Source organism: Nycticebus coucang, chromosome 24, assembly GCF_027406575.1.
Source record: "Nycticebus coucang isolate mNycCou1 chromosome 24, mNycCou1.pri, whole genome shotgun sequence".
In the NCBI taxonomy this organism is placed as follows: Eukaryota; Metazoa; Chordata; class Mammalia; order Primates; family Lorisidae; genus Nycticebus; species Nycticebus coucang.
Window position 1 is genome coordinate 12,921,530 of NC_069803.1, and position 8,646 is coordinate 12,930,175.

The window sequence follows — 8,646 nt, forward strand, 5'->3', positions numbered from 1 at the left end:
CCTTGTTAAGATCTATACACACCCCCACCCCCACCCCCACCGCCTTGCTCTAGAGTTCTTTCATGTAGAAGTCAGAATTCAGTGTTAATAAGTGCTTTCAAAATTTAGAATTCAAAATACAGAGGATATACACATTTGGAAAGAGGTATGGCCACACTCCACAGCACTCTGTGTCACAGCATGGTCCCAGCTATCTCCCACAGCCAAAGTGTATGTGATTATATAATTTCATACTCATATCACAGATTTTCATATTGGAGGTATTTTACCTTAGCTATTCAATTTCCTCAAGACGTTTTTGTGGCTTAGTTTATTACTTCAATTTCTTTTAGTCAATTATATGTTAGCCTTTTTCATTTCCTCTGAAAAGTCAATAAAAACATAATTACTAAAAAGTTCTGGTAGAAAAGACTATCAACCATTTCATTGCGTTGCTTAAGAAATGTTTATTTGTGGACTAGGAATTTCTTATGTGCATTGGCCCTGCCTTTCTGCATACATCCACTGCATAGCAAAATCCCTTTCCTGAGTTAGTGAGCCTCCAAGGGCTTTGAAAGGAAGGCCTTGTGACAGACATGAACAGGTGGTTTTAACAGCTCTAAATTAACCCTTGCAGACAATGGGTTTGTGCTCTGCTGTCATCAGAGCAGGCAGCAGTGTTTATCAAATGCTCACATGAAAAACAGGTGTTAGATGATGATCCATTATTTTAAGAATATGCCACATATTTTTTGAAAAGGAAAACAAAAACAAATAAACAAAAAAATGAAACCAAGAAGGAAATGTGTTAATCAGATAAATATTGCTGTGTTACCTATGACATTTAAAACAACTGGCTGGACCCCCAAACCCGCTGCAGATGTGTTCAATTTAAAAATGCTCTTGGGAAACTTAAAATTTAGGTTAAAAATCATTATATATTTAGGGCGGCCCTAGTGGCTCAAAGGAGTAGGGTGCTGGCCCCATATACTAGAGGTGGTGGGTTCAAACCCGGCCCCAGCCAAAAATTGCAAAAAAAAAAAAAAAAAATTATATATTTAAAAAGTATGTTTTCTGTTTATAAAGCTGATATATGTTTGCTGTGGGAAATTTGGAAAATGTATTAGCTATGTATGTCTATGAGAAAGAAAATTGAAATCACCCAAATCCCATCACCAAGAGATAATCACCATTAATATTTGGTGTAGTTTTTTTTTTTTTATGTGTGTGTGTTTAAATTTCTTTTTGCAAAGTTGAGATCACATTATACACATTTAAATGTGCCTTTTAATGTAGTATACTTATTAAATTTCCCTAAGTCATCAAATGTTATTTAAAACTCTATGATAGATGTGAAAAGTCCATTATTTTACAAAATAATTTAAAAAATTAAAAAGTTAGAACATACAGCAATTCAGACAGTGGAAAGGGAAGTCGAAGGACATGAAATTATGATGAATTCCTGGAAGAAGCTGCACTATGTGCTGGGATAATATACTGAGGGTGCCAAAAAATGTATACACATTCTGTGAAAGGAAAAAAACTATGTTAAATTTGTAATACTCAAGTCACATTTGACTTCTGCAATCATAGGAGCTCAACATGACTGGTATTCTCATCTTTTGTTCTTGGTATATATTGAGTATTACAATTTTAATACAGTTATTTTTTCCTTTCTCAAAATGAGTATACATTTTTTGGTGTCCTCTGTATATTATAGCTGTATAAACCTCTAAAATATAAAAACTCATGGACATATGAATATGTGGAAAAATATACACACACGCGTTCCCCCCACTACAAAAATCAGGTCTTTCTGCACATTCTATTTAATAAACTTAAGCAGTGTAAATTCAAAGATGCCAAGATATTAACCATCCTTGGCAAAAATAATAAAAACAAAGTATAATTTTTATAAAACCCTTTTCTGTAAAGATAATAGTTATGTGTTAAAATGTACCAGTAACAGGGGGGTGAGTGGATGTGAAGCTCTCTGGGGATGTAACTTGCAGAGCCTGCAGAAAGCCGTGCACATCTTTCATATGTCCACAGCTATGAATGTCTGAGAAGGAAGAATCCAGCGAGCAGGGTAGGCCTCATACAGGTACTGCAGGAGTATCCGTGCACGGCGAGGGTGGAGTGGGGTGGGGGTTCGGGTGAATATTGAACCCATTGTCACTTTAAGATGCAGTCACGAGTTGCTTATCTAAGGAGATACATTCAGAGAAATGCGTCATTAGGCGATTTTGTCCCAAACATCAAGAGTGTTCTTGGGCAAATCTAGATGGTAGAGCCTTTGCTCTTATGGTATAAACCTGGCCAGCTTGCTGCTGAGTTGGCGATGGTAATATGATGAATCTCCATGTCTCAGCACATCTAAACATAGAAAAGCTACAGTAAAAATACATTTTTATAATCTTACAGGACCACTATCATAAATGCAGTTTGTCATTGACCCAAAGGTCATTATGTGGCACACAACTGTTCTTAAAGTATAAATGAGTCACTTAGGAAAGAGCACATGAATCCATTCCCATAATTATACCACAGGTTCACTTTCCAATTATCTAGCTGTGCTTTGAGCACATTCATTCATTCAACAAGTGGCAGACACAACATCCTAGGTGCTATTCTGGTGCAGGTGCCAGGCAACAAGGCAGGAAATCTTCCTACACTCCTGGAGCTTGCCTTGTAATTGGAGAGGCAAAGAAAAATAAGTATGTGGCGTGTCAGATGGCAAAGCGAATACTGAGAAAAATAAAGCAGGGAAGGGAACTGGGGGTGTCAGTGACGACAGGTGAGGTTTTAAACACTGGGGGTCAGAAAAGACCTCACTGAGGATGTGAACTTGAGTGGAGCCCTGAAGGAGCTGTGTGGCTCACTGGGGAATGGCACTGCAGGCAGTGAAGGCACAGCAAGTGCAAAGGGCCTGAGGCAGAGTGTTCTGGAGCATTTTAGGAACTGAAAGCCTGCCAGTGGTTGGAGCCAGAGAGACAGGGGAGAGATTAAGAGGAGATGAGATCAAGTTGAGAACAGGGGAGCCTGTCTGGATAGGGTCTTGTGAGCTACTGAAAGATTTTGGATAGGAGGGTACCATGATCTGAGTTTGGTCACTCTGGGAGCTGTTTTAAGACTGGAGTGTATGTAAACATAGAGGCAGGGATCCCAGTAGGGAGGGCCAGGCTGGGGGTGGCAGTGCCCATAGTAAAGTCTAATCATACAGCTGGCAAGCACTTACTGAGCATTTGCTATGTTCTAGTCGGTTACCTTAGCTCATCAGAGCACAGTCAAGGTCATACTGACTGTGATAATGAGCCAGTTGGCTTGGAATCCATGCACAAACTTCCTACGGACAGACGAGAGTGTGGAAGAAGTGGGATAGTGCTTCCATCGCTATAGCCAAAATGGTCCAAAGCATAGGCAGCAGGTGCACGGGAGATCATCATCAGGGAGAGAAGCCGCTGGGGCAGACGGATCTCCAGGGATGAGGGCAGGAGCCGTGGCATCCAGTGTCCTCCACGCACCTGGAAATTCTCCCTCACTGCCAGCCTTGGAAGATGGGGCTTGAGTTCTCAGCAGCTATGTATGAAGTGGGTGAATGGAGGAAGGAAAAGAGGACCAAGAAGACCCTGGCGATGGAAGCCACTGGTCAGGGCTGCATTGGGCAGGTCCTGGCAGAGACAGGCAGCCAGCACAGGCTCCATGCAGGAGGGAGGACAGCCTGTAATGCTCCCATCTCAGGGGTCCCCTGTGCCTGATCTGATCACCTCCTCAACGTGTGTGCTTCATTCAGTCACCTGTGTCCCTGGCTGCTCACTGTGGTTCCACTTCTCTTTAATTCAGCTGAGCTCTCAGTTTGTGTCCCCACTGCTGAGGCTACACAGCCAAAGAATTTCACAATTCTTTCCTATTGCGAAATACTGGCTTACCCCTCCAATTCTCCCCTACTTTCCAATTAGCACACTACCCTTATGTGCACTCTTTGAACTGTGCCATCTACCTAATGCAAGTAGAGTTAAGGAAGGGGAGGGAGCAAAGGTCAGCTGGGGCCCACTGTGTTTGGAAAATGTGCCGCCCATGATTCTATTCTAAATGTACTACAGATTCATTTCATGACCCAAGTCCCCTTCCTGTACAATGGAAACGTAATTTCTTCTCATAATCTAACAGAGAGAGCTCATAAATACCCAGAGAGCAGCCCTGCTTTTCTGTTATGAAAGCTTTTTATTGGTTATCTGTCCTCAAAACCTTTTGGGCCCACGAAGAAATCATTGTAGATCACAAAATACTTCCACCAGAGCCTACTATAGTCAAATCATCTACGTGCTGGTTAAGACTGTAACTTCCAGATTGCCCTTGACTTCTGGTCTGTGGCATGATTACTATTTTTATATGTTCTTAAATAGATTTGTATTAGTTTGCTAGGGCTTTCATAACAAAATCCCACAGACTGGGTATCTTAAACAACAGAAATTGTCATTCCTCACAGTTCTGGAGACTGGAAGTCCAAGATCAAGGTAGTCGTAGGGCTGGTTTCTACCGAGGCCTTCTTGGCTTGCAGATGGCACTTTCTCACTGTGTCCTCACACAGTCTTTATTCCACATACACACAAGTTTATGTCCAGTGATTTTGATTAGGATTCAACCTAATGACCTTATTTAATCTTCATTAGCTCTTTAAAGACCCTATCTCCAAATATGATTATATCTCCAAACATGATTATATTCTGAGGTCCTGGAGGTTAGGACTTAATGTGTGAGTTTGGGGGAGTGGTGGGGAACATGATTCAACAGATAGCAAAATCTAATCATTCAGCTGACAAGTACTTACTGAGCACTTGCTCATCAGGGCATAGTAAAGGTCCTATTGACTGCTAATAAGCCAGTTGGCTTAGGCTCCATGCACAACTCTGCCTGAGGACAGATGAAAGAGTAGGGAGAAGTGGGGTGGTGTTTCCATCATTACAGCCAAAATGGCCCCAAGCACACACAGCAGATGCTCCAGGGGATCATCTTCAGGAAGGAAGAGAGAAATGCCCCAGCAAGAACAATGCTGCTGGGCCTAGTGGGGTAACCCAGGACAAAAAGCTTCCCTCGTTGGGGCACTGTTGAGGGACACACTCACCTGGTGTTAGGCTCAGAATAGACTTAAGGAATATATGAGCCTTAAAGTGAGGGGCCCATTTGAAGGTATTAAGTGGTGACATCATCTGTGCTTGGAATGACGCAGCTGTGGCCACATGACTGGCAGCTGCTGACAAAATGATATGGGATGGTGAATGAAGGGGTAATGTACTCTGGTCAGGGGGAAAGAGGGGATGCCTGGTGTGTGAGAGGAATACCTCACCTAGAAGCAGAAGCAAATGAGCACAGTGAAACAGCATTGTACACAGTCATGGGTTTTCTTTTTAAATATCTTAGACTTTCTGTATTTATTCTGTGATCCTATCTTCCCAACTTGTTGTGTAAGTAGGCCAGGTCTTATTAATCCTATAAATTAAATGAGGCAGCGAGGCCCAAAGCAGTCAAATGCCTAGGGCCATGCACCAAATTAAAGAAAAAGTGCTCCCTGACCACCCTTTCCTGAGCCCATTCACCTTTTCTGCAGTGAGACTAGTTGTACAGTTTATCAGCAGTGATTAACAAAAGCACCTATCCAGCTCTTCTGGGCTTTATGAGACAAGGTATTTTTGCTGGGTCTGCCTGTCATATGTCAAGTAATATGTTGCAGGGAGTGAACTAAAGGTACCTCTTGTGCCTGAATATGACCTATGATTGGGTCATGGCAAAGCAAAAGGAAGACTTCTTCCTCCCTTCCTTGTCTAGAGCTTAAAGATACTGTTAAGCAGCTGCTCTCCACCTGCTTTCCCTGGGCCACCCCTTTGGCCTGCCTTAGCTCTTTGGACTCCAAGTCTCTTCCGAGCAAAGGACACACTAGCATTTCCAATCCAACTTCAAAGCACAAAACACCAAGGCTGCTTCCTCTGGGAGCCCTCCTCGATCCCCCAGACCTGAGGCAGACAGCGCCCCCTTCTGCCCCATAAACCCTAGCACTTCCCCAGCACCAGCATCTTTGGTTATGCCCACTGACCTTTCTGGGTTCCCCACTGGACCGTGCCACTGATGGGCAAGGGCAAGGACAAGTCCCCCTAGACCTACCCTGAGGGCAATTATAGTGATCAAGAATACTTGCTGAAAGGAATGAAAAGAGGAAGCTGAAGGGTAAGACTTTGCAAGATCTTTCCTCCTACCTCCCCAAAGTCTCTCCTACAGTGGTAGGTCATTAGGAAAAAGTAGTGGGGGGAGTATCAGTCATTCTTTGCTGAAGCTGATCTATTGTGAGACCATGATGACTGCATTTCCCAAGAAACCTGGACCGAAAGGGTGAGTGTTGGGCAGCAAACAAAGACCATTCCAAGAACCCCATACTCAGAAGGAAAGAGGGTGGAGATAAGAGGATCCTTTCCCTGACCTTGGAGGATAAATGAGGAGATAGGTTTCCAATGCAAGTATGGTAACAGCTATTGATCATTACAAAAACTAAAAGGGCTGGGTTAAGCCCCCCATGGCTCATCTTGGCAGCTGCACTCAGATGTGGCCTACATAATTCTGAATTAGAGTTTGAATCGGAACCATCATAAAAAGACTGGATGAACCAAATCGAAACATGCAGAATGCAAATACCAAGAAATTAAAAAATTGTGATGCAGGTTATGCAAACCCCAAGGCAAATAGCATTTAAAGGGGATGCTGACCTACCCAGGGACGGCTCCACTTCCCAATTCTAAAGCATAGCCTGCTCCAGCCCATCTCACCCATGCCCATTATGTAAAACAAGCCATAAAGTATGATGGCAAAGTACCTTGCCCACATAAAATGCTACACGACTGATACTTACTACTACTTTCCATCATTTAACGTCTGAAAATAAGTGTCTACCATTTATAACAATTTTATGTGACTTCGATGGCTGCTGGCTCTTACTAAACATGGAGTAAAAACTGGAGCTATCTATGGAATCCACAGTGTGCCTTGTGAGTGAGACTGCCTTGTTGTAATAAATTCATTTGAGTCCCTCTCATTGAAATAAAATTGCTTCTGTGTCTAGAACATTATGAAGGTAGACAAAATGCTTTACTCGCTCTTTTCCCCTGACTCTGTCACACAGTAGGTGATCAATATGTGTTCATTGAATGAATTAATGATTGCCTGTGGTTCAAGATGAACTAAGGCTACAAGCTTCCTGGTAGAACGGGAGCCATCAAACTGTCCCCTACGCCTGACACATTGCTTTATGACTGGAGTAAGGTCATTAGTACAAGTTACTACCAAACCATGCATTTCTCTGGAGGTTAGGACTGTCAGGTGTGACTCTTTCCCCCTCATGAACTGTAAGAACTGTTCTTATTTTGCATTCATGATTCAATTAACCATTTTCCTGGAAAATGTGAGCAGGGCTTCACTGGCCAGATTAGGATTCTGCACCTCCCTTCCCACAAAAACAAAAACAACCAACTGAACAAAAACCACTATCCCTTCACATTCTGGACACTGAATCCCTCATCTCTAAAGATTAGGGGCTGGTCCAAATGTCTCCTTCTAACCTACTTCTCCATGATTCTATGAGGATACTTCACTCTAGTGCCTGTAGATGGAATATATTCATTTAGAGAGGAAAACAGTATGGAGAAGAAGCTTTGGAACAGCCTCAGCCATTTAATACTGTGCTTGACAATGCAATTCACCTTGGGCTCCTTCCTGAATCACAGCTCCAATATGCTGTGTACTCTTGACAGCTGGGGCACCATTTGCTGAATTGAGGCAAGATACGCAGATACGCATTTTGCAACCATACTGTCTCACCCACACGGGAAACCATTCACCTTCGGCTGACCTAGCAACCAGATCATAGCTCAGCGGAGAAACTGGAGGTGGCATAGGTGCTTAGAAGAAAGAACAAGAATAGGCGCTTAGAAGAAAGAATAAGCATGTTTTATGCAGGGTCACTGACCAGATTTACTTATGGCCCCTAAGTTAGATGTCCCCCACCCCTAATGCCTGAGGAAGAGAGAGCTGAAATTCAGCAGTAGGATGATTTTTTTTTTAAACCATGAAATTATTACATGTTGCTGAAATTCAACTTGAAATTGTTTTTTATGAGATCGGGAAGACTATTCAACAAGGGCTATGTGTGTGTGTGGTCATTACTAGAATGACCTGGGGAAGAGGGGACAGAATGCGCAGATGTCACACACTCATGGGGCAACTGTAGGCAAGAGCTGGGCACGACTCTTCACTTTGAGTTTAAAATAAAAAAGAAGACAAGCTTGACAACATGAAATATTCCTACTGAGCACCTGCCAACAGGTTCATAAAAATTAAGTACTCCTTTTGCCTTCTCTTTTTGGAATCAAACCAGCTCCCTTTGTCATTATCCAATCGATATGGCCAGTGGCAATTATGGACACTTGGAAATGACGTTGATGTGCTCTCTGGGAGCTCCCATCCATCTCGGCTCCTTCCTTAATTTCTGCTGACATACACGTTTGCACTGGCGAAAGGCTTAGATTTGTAGGACAAGAGCATTGGGATCATGTCCATTTAGCCTAAATTTGGTACTGTGGTGACATTTTAATGAGATTTGCTTATTGTAAATCTTAATTTATA